A 15,945-nucleotide genomic window follows, 5' to 3' on the forward strand; every position below is an offset into this window, starting at 1 on the left:
AATAACTATCAAATTGCCGATCATCAGCATAGAGAGCGCTGCACTCCATCTCCACACATATTTGTCGAGGACTCAACCAGAGGAAGCCGTGCGATATGACAGTGATGGTGGAACTCTATTTATCAAAAGCCTTTGATACTGTCAAACACTCTACGCTGTTTGAGAACATTGAGCAGACAACCCTCCGCCAAGTTTGAAACGTTGGATAATAAATTAATTGTTTGGACGCCAGTCGTACATTCAGGTACAATAAATCCAAGGCATGTAGAGTGAAACTGGGAGATTCTAGGGTGGGGTGATATCTACGGTTTTTTAAGCTTTACCTCTCTTGTATTCCACCCCTCCTGAAGGCATTGAGATTGTAACATATGCGGATCATTGTACCATCTTTGCCGTCAGGTACCTTCTCTGATGTCGTTTGTGAAAGGCTGAATTTCTATTTAACAGATCTTACCACCGTTTTCCACGCTAAGAAAATATGCAAATACCCGCTACTAAATATAGAAGATATTTTTATAGCAGGCCTGAAGGTCTTGTTCTAGAAGACGAGAAGGTCTTCTAGCATACCAGAAGGTTTTCTTATATAAGACCAGAAGGTCTTCCAATTGAAGACGAGAAGGTCTTCTTACAGGGAACACAGCGACTTCTTTTAGAAGACCAGAGGGACATCTTTAGAAGACCAGGATTTTTTATAGACGACCAGAAGGTATTTTTGTAGCACACCAGGTTTTTATAGGTCGATGGTCTTCTTATAGCACACCAGAAGGTATTCTTATAGAAGACCAGAAAGTCTTATAGATCAGAAGGTCTTCTTGTGAAAGGTCAGAAGTTATTCTTGAAGAACACCAAAAGGTCTTCTTATAGAGGACTAAACAGTCTTCTTATAGAGGACTAAAAGGTCTTCTTACAGAGGACCAAAAGGACTTCTTATAGAGCACAAAAACGCCTTATATCAGACAAGGAAAGAAGAACAGAAGATCTTCTTGTAGAAGACAAGGAGGTCTTCTTAAAGAAGACCAGACGGTCTTATTGTAGAAGACCAGATGGTCTTCATCATAGAAGACCAAAGGGTCTTCTTATAGGAGAAGGTTTTCTTATAGAAGACCCGAAGGTCTTCTTTTAGAAGACGAGAAGGACTTTGATACAGGACCAGAGGATCTTATGTGTCAAGAACACAGTAACACAAGGTCTTCTCAAAGAAGAAAAGATGGTCTTCTTATAAAAGTCCAGAAAGTGTTCTTATAGAAGACCAGGAGGTCTTATAGAAGACCAGATTGCCCTCCTATGTCATACCAAAAGGCAAAATGGCAAACCAAAAGATCTTCTTATAGAAGACGAGGAGGTTTTATTATAGAATACCAGAAGGACTTCTTGTAGACTACCAGAAAGTCTTCTTATAGAAGACTAGAAGGTCTTCATATAGAAGAGGAAAGGGTCTTCTTTTAGGTCGACGGTTTTCCTATAGCTCCATAAAAGGTCTTTTTATATGTTGACGGTCTTCTTGTAGCACACCAGAAGGTCTTCTTATGTCACACCAGAAGGTCTTCTTATGGCAAACCAGAAGATCTTGTAAAAGACAAGGAGGTTTTATTATAGAAGACGAGCAGGTCTTCTTATAGAAGACGAGGAAGTCTTCTTATAGAAGGCGAGGAGATCTTCTTATAGAACAACAGAAGGTATTTTTATAACCAACCAGAAGGTTTTCTTATAGAAGATCAAAAGATCTTATAGGGACCAAAAGGCCTTCTTATAGAAGAAAATAAGGTCTTCTTATACAGATTGAAAGGTATATAAATAAAAATCAAATGTCGATCGTTGGTAATGGTATCAGTTAAGAACGGCTGGACCGATTTGGATAATTCTTTTTTTGAAATGTTCGTCATAACCCAACTTTGTTTTTTTATGCTAAGAAAATTTAACCACACCCATTTTTTCATTTTTCAATTTTAATCTTTTCTACAAAAACTACTGAACTGATTTTCCTGAAATTGTCGTGGAATATACAGGGATGACCCTCGGTGAAAAAAAGGCTACATAATTTGTTGAATTTCGGAAGGGGCGGGGTACTTCCTCTATACTCTATATCTTTAAAATTGCTATATTTACAATAATTACGAATGTATCGGTTTGGAAATTATTTTGCGAGACAATTGTGGTTGCGTCTCCGACCTTACCTACTTATTTGGGAACCAAAAACTTGACCACGCCCACTTTTTAAAATATGCTACATCTACAAAACTACTGAAGCGATTTTCTTGAAATTGTCAAAGAATTTACAGGGATGGCCCGCTGTAAAACTGGGATGCATATTTTCAGGGAATGTACAGAGATGGCCACCGAGAAGAGGCTACCTATTTTATTGAATTCCAGAGGGGGCGCGGTATTTAAAAAAAAAACTCTACATTTGCAATATTACGAATGTATCGGTTTAAAAATGTACGAATTAATCTACAATCCTGGTACTTCTTTGGGACGTAAAGACCCGACCACGCCTGTTTTTTTAAATACGTCTTATCTCCAATACTACTGAACCAATTTCCATGAAATTTGCAGCAAAAGCTCAAAGTTTGCCGTTGTTATGTATATTTTATTAATTTCAGAGGAGGTGGGGTACCTTCCCCACGCCTTTCTTTTAAACGCTATATGTATAAGCCAAACCTAAGATTATATCAGTTTTAGCATAAATTTTTGGAGACAATGGGGTTGTGTGAATACTAGGTATATATTTGGAGCCAAATTACCGGACCACGCCCACTTTTTAAATATGATATGTATTGAAAACTAATGACCACACCCACTCTTTTCAATACATTATCTTTTTTTTGGAAACTACTGAACCTATTTTCATGCACTTTTCAGAAAATGTTCCGGAATATCCCGTGGTCCGTGCTATATATTTGTAGACGAATTTCGGGAGCCTATTGTTTTATAATCGCTATATTTGCTAAACTTATGAGTGCATCCATCGGCTTGCAAATTTATTTTCGAGACAATGGTGGTTGCGCCTCCGACCAAGAAAAACGATATAATTACAAATTTCCTTAAATGGTGAGGTTCAATGGTCCATCCGCCATGAAAAACTAAAACATATAAGTCTCAATAAGCGGGAGAATTCGACTTAACCATTTTTTTAACTTTTATAATTAGTTCGTTTAGTAAAAAGACATGGGACATGGACGATAATAAAACCTAAACCACATCAATGGTGGTTATAGAATTCGTTTTTTTTAGCCACAACAATGAACTGGTAAAATTTATGTCATCGATTGGAAAATTATTGTGGCCTGTAGAGCAATTTCCTGAAAATTCGCTTTTGACCCCCGTACAAAGTACTATGGAAATAAAGATCGGCCATGGACACGGGTTATCGTCAATCGATCATCATAAATTCTTGTAGAAATCGTTTTCTAGCCACAACAATGAACTGGTAAAGTTTTTTCATCGATTGGGCCATAATTTCGCTAAGATCGCTAGGTTAGCATGGGTTAACATTAACCGATCGCTATAAAATTTAATATATAAGGTTTTTGGATCAAATGGAGACAATTTAGTGGGGTTTTTGGGACACTCATTTTAACTAAAATTCGCTTTCTGATTTTTTATTTTTCACAAAAATCAAGATTACAATCCCAAGAGATCTAAATCAAAGGATTCATTTCCATATAACATTATCACAGATACATTCCACACCTCCCATTTGGGATAACTGATTTAGAAAATTCCTATAATTACGGCCGGTCTTGGGTCCAAGTGACACATATTTTCTGGGTTTTAAACCTGCCGCCGTAGACACAATCGTATAACCACGTTTTTCCATAGCTTGCAAGGTGCAGTCCTTAACATTTGGATCACATTTAATGCATACTTTTCCCATAACTTCACTAAGAATAGCAATATGTTGGACCTTAAAAAGTAAAGCATCCGTTTCCAGAACTTTTTGAATTTTCGACAAGTTGCGATATTTTTCAGATTCCGGTAGAAAAGCTTCAATGCAGCAGCGGTGAGTAAAATGTTGTAAAACTGGTACATACTGAGCTGAACATTGTTGCATCGCATCGTCAAGTTGTGAGAGCAAGGAGGCAAAGTTGTGCGGTCTAACTGTGCACATGACATAAATCAAAGAACCAACTTGCATTTGAAGAAGATGAGGCTGGCCTGCGTCTTCCGTCCGTGGCTGTTGATTCATGTCATTTATGGCATGTTCCACAGTTGACCAGGGTATCTTTGCTGCAAGTGATTTTTTAATGGCCAGGGATAACATTTGATTTGTAAATGGGTCTTGGGAACGACCTTCAGCGACAGCGGAACGTATTTCTTTTAGATAGTATTCTTGATTTTCTTGTGTTTGGCAATTTTGGGAGTTATTGACTTTTTGTAAGGTAACATTGCATTCCATTGGGTGATTTAAGGTCTCACAGGAATTCTGAGAACTCATCAAACTAGGATTGCCTTTGGCACTTAGCACATCCTCTAACTTCATATCATGGGGATAAAATTTACTCAGAAAATTTCTCTGATAACCTGGGAAGTTTTTAGCACAACTTTTTGTACTTGGAGGCTTTGGTTTGACTTGCCGCTGTATATGCCAGTGGTTCCTTAATTTCTTACAACTCTCAGCGATTTTTTCAAAATGATAGATATTTTCTTTACATTGAATTTGCTCGCCAGATTTACCCTGGCTAACTATACGCCTCAGCATTTTGTAGTACTTGTCACAATTTTTTCTTAAATTTTCATCGGATTTGAAATAAATTTCTTCCCGACTTGGCTGATTGTAGAGATTGTTATTTGCATTTATATGTTCTCCCCTCAATTGACTTCCTATGACACTACGAGCCCTTTTCACATTGGTCGGAATGGGCGCCAAGGCTTTTTGCCGATAACGTTCCACATCCTTGATAAGATCACGCAACGAATTCAAACGATTTTCAGCATTTTCATTTAATGGTGCCTTGACAGGGGATTGCCGCATTTTGTATTTTTTTTTTGATTTTTTTTCACAGAAAAAATTTTAAAAAGAATTGAAATGGAATTGATTTTTAATTTGACAAAATAATTTTTTTTCAATCAATCCCCAACCATGATACAATAAGTGTGTCTGCGTACTCGATAATTTGTAATAATGTAATAAATTATTACTGAATGTTGTTTTTTTACACAAATGTTCAGTAAAAGAGAATGAATTGAGAAACTTGTTTTGAAATTTTTATTACTGAGAACTTATAATTTTTACTGAAGGAATTTTGTTCAGTAACATTTTGTACCTTTAGGCAGTTGTCAAAAGTTTAAAATATTCAAATATCATAATAGTAAATATTAATCAAATTGAAAATTTTTTAATTTTCCTTTGAAAGAGTATAAAATGCTTTACTCTCTAAAAAGAAGTTACTGAGTAATATTTACTGAGAAAGTACAAGGACAAACCTAATAAGAAGGTAGCATTATCAGCCCAGCTGATGGTAACATAATGTGTCAATTGCATTGAATTTATGTCAAATTTTGACATCTTATGTTACCAAAAACGGCAGTTGCTGCTACCTTCTTATTGTATCATGTCCCCAACAGTTTATTTTTAATTGAAAATACTTCCTCTTCAAAATGAAATGCCAAAAATCTCGTCTTTTCTATAACAGAACCTATTCAAACTAACAAATTGACAATTTGTGCTTCCACCATTGACAACTTATCGATGCTCCCACCACATTACCACCATCCTTGCTAATTATAAATGGATTGTGGCCAACTACGTAAATTTATGGCCTGTAAACATTTTATCATTTCCCGTAACTAAAAAAAATTTCCCTTAACTCATCTTCTTTCTGTTGGTACCCAATTGGCATTTTAAGAAAACAAAAAGCGTTTTGTTATTTATGGCATGAGGCCCTGTGTTTTTCTTCAATAGATTTTTATCAATCTCCTGAGGAGTTACGGCTTTAAATCAATGTTTTCGGGGTGGTGTTAACTTCTTGTCTTACTCGCCAGAAAACAACTTTACAGAAAAACAAAAAAACGATAAAAAAATAAAAACAAAAAAACGTGTGAGTACTATGATGATCGGCACACATTAGGCGGCTACTGTGCTAAAAATAGGGTATCTCATTTGGTATGAGGAAATTATTGTGCCAACGCGGAGGTGGTTAAAATAGCTGAGTAACAAAATAACATAACGGGGGTTATCATGTTATCATTCACTTTCTCCCTTAAGTTGCAACGGCGGAAAAACAAAACTCACGGGGAAATTTCATTCATGTCTTTCAGACTCGGCATGAAATCGGACTGCACTATTCGCAGATGTTTGTGGCCAATATTACACGCCTCGAGTAGCTGAGTCGATATTTTATGTGATTCGTAAATGATTCGGGATGCAGGCAATAGTGTTGTAGGAAGAAGTAGATCAACAATCCGATGGTTCTGTGGGACTACGAACAGAAATCCGAAGGTTTTGTGGAACAGCGAGGTCGAAGTTCCTTTGTTGTTGTAGCAGTGGAAATTTGGTCGTTCGTATATCTTTTCATTTATCTGCTTTCGATATCTAGATGCAAAAGTTCTGGAACCTGACTGGCTGTGTCCATAAAAAATCGAGAGACAATTGAGTGGGTTAGCAGGGCGGTTAAACAAAAGACGCCAAGAGCTCTACAGCAATTGATCCGGAAGGTTTTTGCAAAAAAAAAAATGTTGAATGCTTGCCAACACTTTCAACCTGTTTCTGAGCGCCTTTGCGGAAGGTTGGAAAACCAGGCAAATCGGCCTACATGGCTACCTCCAACCGCCCCATAACACAATTATTACAAGTAGTGAAGGTCCTTGAGTACATATTCCAGACCGACCACCAGCACGGCTTCAGAGCTGGAAGAAGTATGACCACAGCCTCTGGTGAAGCTACCAAAGCATATCCGAAGAGCTAAACAGGAATAGGCCTCGCAAGAGAACAGCATTAATGGATTGTCGAAAGCCTTCGACATAGCATACCATCCTCTTGAAACGACGTCATGAAGACCTTTCGCCTAAATCACCTCAAGCGATGGTTGGCAAACTATTTGGCCGATAGGCAGTCTTATATCGAATTCTGAGGACACAAATCACCTTCAAGAAAAACAAATAAGGGTACCCCAAGGGGTGTACTTTCCCCTTACTCTTTAACCACTGTGCTCCTAAAACAAATTTAAATGGAAGGTGCTTACACCTGGGAAGTTTTTGCGGATTCTGAAACTACAATGTTCATAGATGCGAAAAATCAAAACACAAAAAGAAAATCGCCGGAGTGCTTTTTATATAAATCGCGATTCAAGTTGACATTTTTTAAGGGTTTTTTAGGTTTTCGCGATTTTGCTTGGAAGCAGCAAGTCCTTTCCCGAAAATCGGGAGGTATCGTTCTATGGGGGCTATACCGAGAAATTTCAGTTGAAAGTTTTATACCCCCAACGGAGGCTTAATACTAAATATCAGTCATTTCGGAGGGATATTGAGGCCACACCCTTCAAAATACCAGAAATCCGGAGGTACCGTGCTATGGGGGCTATATGAAGACGTGGACCTATACCGACAAATTTCAGGTGGAAAGTTTTATACCCCCAAGAAGACAAAATGCTAAATTTCAGTAATTTTGGTGGGATATTGAGGCCACAACCTTCAAAATACCAGAAATCCGGAGGTACCGTTCTATGGGGTCTATATGCAGACGTGGACCTACACCGACAAATTTCAGGTGGAAAGTTGTATACCCTCAACAAAGACAAGACGCCAAATTTCAGTAATTTCGTTGGGATATTGAGGCCACAATCTTCAAAATAACGAAAATCGGGAGGTACCGTTCTATGGGGGCTATATGAAGACGTGGACCTATACCGACAAATTACAGGTGGAAAGTTGTATACCCCCAACGAAGACAAAAGGCCAAATTTCAGTCATGTCGGTGGGATATTGAGGCCACAACCATCTTTAAAATACCGAAAATCGGGAGGTACCAGCTATATGAAGACGTGCCAAAAAATATGCAGAAATTTGTGGGCTTAATTTTAATATTTTGTAATAAAACGAGTTTCTGTCTAATCAGATTTTCCGCTGTTTATTCAACGTACGCGAGCAGCGTTGTGCTCGGCGGGAGACCCCACCCATAAGCGACGAAGGGAAGGACCTAAATAGTTATTGTTATCGTAAGAAGTTCTTCAAAAAATTGGTCCAATTGCGGGTATTCTACCAGCAAGTAGGTATGCTGCAGCAGCTGTGATAATGTCCCGGAAAATTGTGTCAGCTACATGAGGATCTGAAGGAGTGGACAGCTCTCTGAAGCGAGGATTGGTAAATTTTCTGAAACCTTGCCAATCAGCTCTTCCATGGTTCAGGAAAGTACGGCGGTTAGAGGCTTTGAAGTTGGGTGGTCTGTTAACGGAGACAATGATAGGAAGTGTACTAACCCAAGCGAAATAACGGGTTGCCAGGACATTTATTAGACAGGGTGTCACAATGGTGATGTCTGGCAAGCTGTAGCATCCTACACTTATCCTCGATGGAACGTCTACGGTGAAAAATGTGGAGCTATCAATTTGATCGGCCAGAACTGTCCGCTCTGGTCATTGCCTAGAACGGAATGCTAAAGCTCATGATGAGCATTGAAGTCCGCCAACAACAGACGATTTTTACTTTCCAAAAGCAAATTGTTATCAGCTACATCATAACGGAGATCACAACTATTCATCGGAGGTATGTGAACAGAGGGATTAGCCGGTGCCGTTCATCGAAAGATGCTCATGCTCTTCACGACTACTAGTCGTGGTTTCGGATTGGTCGACTGCAGATTTGCGGCTTTGAATTGGCCAAATCTATCACAGGACCATTATAGTGCTGCTTGTTCGCGTTTGCTCCTTTCTTGATTGGTTTCTTTCTATCCAAAATTGTTGGCATCTTCATAGCCTTTTTGGAAGACTTTAACGTAGCCACATTTTCAAAGGACTACATTTTGCATTGAGAGGGCAGTTTGCGACTGTGCCGTCATCTTCAGATTTCCTTTTTAGGTGGAGGGAATAACCGATGACCATAACACCTTCTCAAACCGTCCCGTCACTAGAACAGGAGAACTAATTGGCCGAGTTTCAAAGAGTTCACTAATCACCGCTTCTGAGGTCTGCCCAATCCTTCTGATGTAGCGGAAAGGACGTTCCGAGATATCATCACTGCTGCAGCCGCTTGCCGTATCCCTGCTGGGCGAATACCCGAAGTAAGACCAAATTTCGAGCGTGATGAGCTTCGTCGAGCCAACCCCAATGACCCCAGAGTCAGGGAGCTGACACTGGAAGTTAACTGGCTGGTCGGCGAGCATAAGCTGAATAAGTGGTTAAATCATCTGAAGAGTTGCAACATTGGAGCCGGAATAAGTCTCGAACCCTGGAAGGATGGAAGATAGGACCTCAGTCACATTTGACGACGTTACGTTAACTGACCCGAAGAGGTGCGCACGTTATTTCAATCGACAGTTTGTCGAGCACCCCGTGAGTGACAGGGCGAAGAGGATAGTATTACGTCGCATCAGATCGCTTCCTGCCGAGGATGAACCACCACAGTTTACAATGGATGATGTTGCGAATGTCATCAGGAACGCTAAATCATCCAAAGTTGGGCCCTGATGGAATCTCCGTGGTAATGCTGAAGCAGCTGGATGAGCCGGGAGTGGAGTATCTCACTAAAGTTCGTAACTTGTCGCTAGCCACACTCATTGTTCCCGATGTCTGGAAAATGGGTAGGGTGGTCCCACTACGGAAGCCAGGCAAGGATGCCAGCAAAAGTGAATCGTACAGGCCGATTTCCCTTTTGTCGCCCGTAACAAAGACCCTTGAGGCCGATCATAAGCATGGATTCCGTAAGCAGTACAGCACGACGACAGCGCTGCACGCCATCTCCACATATATTTGTCAAGGACTCATATTTTTATTTATTTATTTCAAATATTTATTATAATAAAAAATTACAATAAAACAAGTAAAAAAGTATCAGTCAGCTTTGCCGACAGAGATATACCCTCAGCCTGTGCAAATTAAAACACTTTTTTCACAAAAAACTTATGTATTTAGGGGGTTTCAAAATTTTGGTCGTATGAACCGACAAAAATGTTGATTAAAGGAATGGACCGACATAGACCATGGGGGTGCCATAGGGGTTTTTACGCCCTTCGGGCTGTTTTCTCAAGAAGTATTGACTTGCCCCTGGAACAACTTTTACCATCGTAATTGAGGCAGCGAATGTAAGTTGCTTCAACAAAAATCAAAGTGATTCAATAGCAGGTCTTAAAGTGAACTTATCCAACATTTTGTGTGGGAGGTACGGGATGGAGTGGACAAATATAGTCCATATTCGAACCTGATCTATATCTGGTAGATATTATGATAATGTGTAAAGTATGGACCAAATCGGTCACTCCCATCAAGAGTTATCGTGCGCACAATTTTTCCGAATATTTTTGAACTTTTGTGGGGTAGGTACCTGAAGGTGTGGACCGATATGGCTTATCTACTTAAAGTAAGTAACTTAAAGTAAGTTTGGAAACAATGTTACGAAGGCCAAATTTTGGCCGGAATCGGCATTTCCGTTCGAGAATTATCACCCAAAACATGGTTTGTTTTTCAACTTTCAGGCTATTTTTTTCAGGAAGTATGGACTTGCCCCTGAGGAAACTTGTACCTTCGTATAGGGGACAGTCAATACAATATGCTACAACAAAAACCAAGGCGATTCGAGAGCAGGTCCTAAACTGAACTTTTCCGAAATTTTGTGTGGGAGGTACTCGAAGGAGTTTACCGATTGAGTCCATATTGGAACCTCATCTAAGTCTGGTAGAAATTTCATAATGTACAAAGTATGGACCAAATCGGTTACTCCCTTCAAGAGTTATCGACGCACAAATTTTCCGAACATTTTCGAACTTTTGTGGGGGAGGTACCGGAAGGAGTCGACCGATATAATCCATCTTTGAACTTGAACTAAGTTTAGACAAAATATTACGAAAGCCAAATTTTGAACCGAATCGGCAGATCCGTTCGAGAGTTATCTTGCGCTCCAACCACTACACACGGTGTCATAGGGTTTTTTGTAACTTTCAGGCTAATTTCTCAGGAAGTATGGACTTGCCCCTAATAAAACTTACAGCGTCGTATAGAGGACAGCGAACACAACTTGTGTAAACAAAAATCAAAGCGATTCGAGACCAGGTCCTAAACTGAACTTTTCCGAAATTTTGTGTGGGAGGTACCCGAGGCAGTGGACCGATTGAGTCCATATTGGAACCTCATCTAAGTTTGGTAGGAATTACACGATGTGCAAAGTATGGACCAAATCGGTTATTCCCTACAAGAGTTATCGTGCGCACTAATTTTGCGACAATTTTTGAACATTTGTGGGGGAGGTACCTGAAGGAGTGGACCTATATGGCCCATCTTCGAACTTAAATCGAATCTGGACAAAATATTTCGATACCCAAAATTTCAATCGAATCGATTGATCCGTTCGAGAGTTATCGTGCGCACCAGCCAGCCAGACAGACAGACAGACAGACGGACAGACAGACAGACGGACGGACATTGCTAGATCTACTCAGAATTGTCTGAAACGGATATCGTACAAACATACTTGGGGTCTAAAACCTTTATTTCGATGAGGCACATTTTTGGTCGTATCAAAGTGTAAATACCCTCTTTAGCCTAAAGGCTGAGGGTATAATTATATAAAAAATAGCACTAGCATCTAAGGCTATCGGCTAAAAGCTAGAGTTACATCAATGACTCAACCAGAGACCGCCGTGTGATAGAACAGTGATGGTGGCGCTTGACTTATCAAAAGCCTTTGATACATTCAGGCACTCCACGTTGTTTGAGGACATTGAGCAGACAACCCTCTGGCCAAGCTTGAAACGTTGGGTAGTCAACTATATGTGTGGACGCCAGTCATACGTGGAATTCAGGTACACGTAGTCCAAACCCCGAAGAGTGAAACAGGGAGTTCCCCAAGGTGGGGTGATATTTCCGGAACTGTTTAACCTCTACCTCTCCTGTATTCCGCCCCTCCAGACGGCATCGAGATCGTAACGTATGCGGATGATTTCACGATCCTGGTGTCAGGTACCTTCCCTGATGACATCTGTGAGAGACTGAACTCCTATTTAACCGATCTTACTTACCACCCTTTTCCACGCGAGTAATATGCAGATTTCCGCCAAAAAATCTACAGCCACTCTGTTCACCACATGTACAGCGCAGTTTGGAAGAGAATTAAATGTCGTGGTCGACGGTAGCAGAATTCCGACCACAAACTGCCCCAAAATCAAGTCGTGCGCACACGCCACAGCTATCTGCGACAAACTGAAAAGTAGGAACAAGGTCCTCAAGTCCCTAGTCGGCAGCATTCGGGGCGCAGATAAAGAAACCTTGTTGACCACATATAACGCGATAGGTCGGTCTGTGGTAAGCGATGCGGCTCCAGTGTTGTCCCCGGGATTATCTGATACTAATTGGAAAAAGATTCAAGCCTGTCAGAATGCCGCTCTGAGAACAGCAACAGGGTGTCTCCTCAAGTCTTCAATGGACCATCTACTTAAGGAGGCAAATATTCTTCCAGTACAGCAAACACAATGAGATGCTTCCGTTGCAGTACTTGCTTGTGTGGTTACCGTGAGAGCCATCCCAATCACTATCTGCTGGCTAGGCCCCACACATTCAGGCATATCAGGAAGTATATTCATGCTCTAGAGGGGGAGGTCTAACAATCTAGGAGAGAACCCCTAGATCAACAGGCATATCAAGCATATCAAGCAGGTTTAAATATTATTCACACGGATGCAGTTGCTAAGGCCATAAGCAAATACATACAATGTCCTCGGAGTACATCCCCATCTATCGCAGCTGAGGAGCGTCAGCCGACACAACAAACCACAGTAGTTTTGGCTCAACTACGCTCGGGATATTGCAGTCGCCTAAATTCTTATTGGGCGGAAATCCACCGCGCCGGGCAACACATCTGCCCAGTATGCAGTATGGGCACGCACGACTCGAAACATCTTTTCAACTGCCCCGCCAGATCTACTCATCTGGATTTGTGGTTACATCCCAACAAAGCAGCCACTTTCCTGGAACTGGAGATAGACCCAGAGCCAGATTGAACAGAAGAACGAACATGCAAACATAATAATAAACCCTTTACAACAACAGTGAGTCACCTGATCTGACAAATGACGGTACCTGTCAATCCATGGTCAGACTATCTTCCTATCATCGTCACTATCACCAGACCGCTCAACTAAGCCATATCGGTCCACTCCATAGGGTACCTTTCCAACAAAAGTTCATCATTTTTGTTTAAGTGCATACCGATGTTGCTCCTTCTGCAGCGATATTATGTGTTTCCTGGACAAGTCCATGCTTTCTGATATAGTGGTCCACAACCTCCAAGTTATACGGGGACCAACTGAAATGACTGGGTTGTGCGCTACCTATCGAAAATAAATGACTGCCGAAATAAGATCCACTTCCAAAATGGACTATGCCGCTGCATTCTTTCAGGTACCGCCTCGGAAACACTTTTGAGCTTTAATCCAAATATATTTTTGTCGACAAGTTCATACGTCAAAAAACGGCCACAAAATCTGAAAGGAAGGTTGATGGACTTTTGGAAATTGCGAGGCAGCCATACCAGCTTCAGGCGAAGGGTTATTTCCAGGTTTTTGTATTTTTTTTTTAATAAAAATTCGGATATGCTTGACATATCGATTTTGTGGAGGGACTGAGGTCAACGGAGACATAGCCTTCTTACCACGGCAGAAACTTGGCAACTAAGCTTGTCAATCGTCGAGGCGTCCCAAATATAGCTGGTACCCTATTGCAAACCTTGAGAGACACCAATTGGCACGTGGTCGCTTAACATCCTAGCGTTAGGGGATCTCTTTTCTTGGCAGCTACAGCCTTCAAAATACCGAAAATCGGAACGTACCGTTCTAGGTAGAGTCCGACAAATTTCAGGTCGAAAGTTGTATACCCCTAAGGAAGACTTAGTACCAAATTTTAGCCATTTCGGAGGGATATTGATGCCACAACCTTCAAAATACCAGAAATCTGGAGGTACCGTTCTATGGGCGCTATATGAAGACGTGGACCTATACCGAGGAAAGTTGTATACGCCCAACGAAGACTAAATCCAAATTTCAGTCATTACGGTGGAATATTGAGGCCACAACTTTCAAAATACCGAAAATCGGGAGGTACCGTTCTCTGGGGGCTATATGAAGACGTGGACCTATACCTACAAATTTCAGGTGGAAAGTTTTATACCCCCAACGAAGACTAAATGTCAAATTTCAGTCATTTCGGTGACATATTGAGGCCACAACTATCAGAATACCGAAAATCGGGAGGTACCGTTCTATGGGGGCCAAAATAAAATGTGGACCTATGTAGACAAATTTCAGGTGTAAAGTTTCATACCCCCAACGAAGACTTAATACCAATCTTCAGCCATTTCAGTTGGATATTGAGGCCACAACTTTCAAAATACCGAAAATCGGGAGGTACCGTTCTATGGGGGCTATATGAAGACGTGAACCTATACCGACAAATTTCAGGTGGAAAGTCTATATATAGGAAAGTTGGTAGATTAAACTTTTACTCTATTTCGAGCATTTTGACACCCACTCTTACTTTTTAAACGAGGAGTTGTCACGATCACTGAGATATAAAACAAAAGAGTTGAGAGTAAACTTCCTGTGAAACTCGCATTTCCACTCGGTGTGTTTTTGACTCGCAAGTAAAATCGAGCAAATCGGAGCTTTGGTAGTAAACTAGAAAAGGGCGCGTGACACGATCGTTACACTAAACAACAACAACTAAAGTGTTTAGTACTTAGTCGTCACTAAGGTGCTTCGTTTTTTATGTGCTTAGTTGTTGTTTAGTGCCACGATTGTGACACGCGTCCATCTCTAGTCTAAATCTTGTCCAGCATAATATTTCTTCCGAAATTCGGGCGTAGACTATATCGGAGCACGCTTTTGGGTAACGAAATTTTATATTTCAGCGCGTTCATACTGCTGCTGTGGCCATGCGGTGGCCCTATTTAGTTTAAATTCTTATCACTCCTTTTATGCCCATACCCCTTTATCTTTATCATCAATTGCTGATCATTTGGTCTTATGTAGAAATTTCTTTTCAACGAACGTGTTGTGTGGTGTTCGATTTGCTTTCTTAGCTTAGCTTCTCGTAGTGATGATAATTCTTTGGAATTTTTCGCAGCGCTATCTCTCGTAGCATGAGTTGAGGCAGGGATGGGTAAGCTGGTATAATTGTACTTTATCGTTCATTGTTTAGGCAAAGTTCGGAAGGTTTTCCACTCCCTAAGCCCAAGAAAGTGTGTAAAATGGTTACTTCAATTGTTCCAGTAGCTGTAAAACCCATTACTATAAATGACAGCACACCTCTTTCATTCTTCCCCATCCCTGCTGTGGAACGATGATGATGATCGCCACCATCAACCATTTGCCTTGGCTTGCTGGTGGTGTGAAAACAATTTGCAAAGTTTTAAATCATGTTTTGACAAGATTTAAACAAATTTTTATTTCAATGTCATTTGATGTATGTGCTGCGGCAAGATCAAGATAAATCCCAAATGCATATTGACTGGAACTTCTTTTGCGCACACATTTGACATTTGTCTATCTTCCAGAAGTTGGTGGTTGTCTTGAAGACAAGACATCTTTTGTGGTGCAATATTTGTTAAGTGAAATCATCTTTGAAAACAACAAATTACGTATTTATTGAATTTACTGATTTCATTGGGAGATTTGTCCGACTCCGTCTCCGTCTCTCTCCCTCTCTCTTTTCCCCGCTTCCAATGGCTTTGTGTGATCTGATAACATGTTTGGCATATTTAAATAGCTTCTGGTATTTAACAAAAAAGATAAAGGAAATTTTTGCTATT

General features: G+C 40.5%; 1 protein-coding gene across 1 annotated transcript in view; it reads left to right on the top strand.

Annotated features, from left to right (window-relative positions):
• The window catches only part of Ino80 (chromatin-remodeling ATPase INO80), a 252,596-nt gene that overhangs the window by 24,067 nt on the left and 212,584 nt on the right, over positions 1-15,945 (top strand). The gene's annotated exons all lie outside the window — the stretch shown is intronic.

Source organism: Musca autumnalis, unplaced genomic scaffold (genome assembly GCF_047663935.1).
Source record: "Musca autumnalis isolate F117 unplaced genomic scaffold, ASM4766393v1 scaffold_1, whole genome shotgun sequence".
In the NCBI taxonomy this organism is placed as follows: Eukaryota; Metazoa; Arthropoda; class Insecta; order Diptera; family Muscidae; genus Musca; species Musca autumnalis.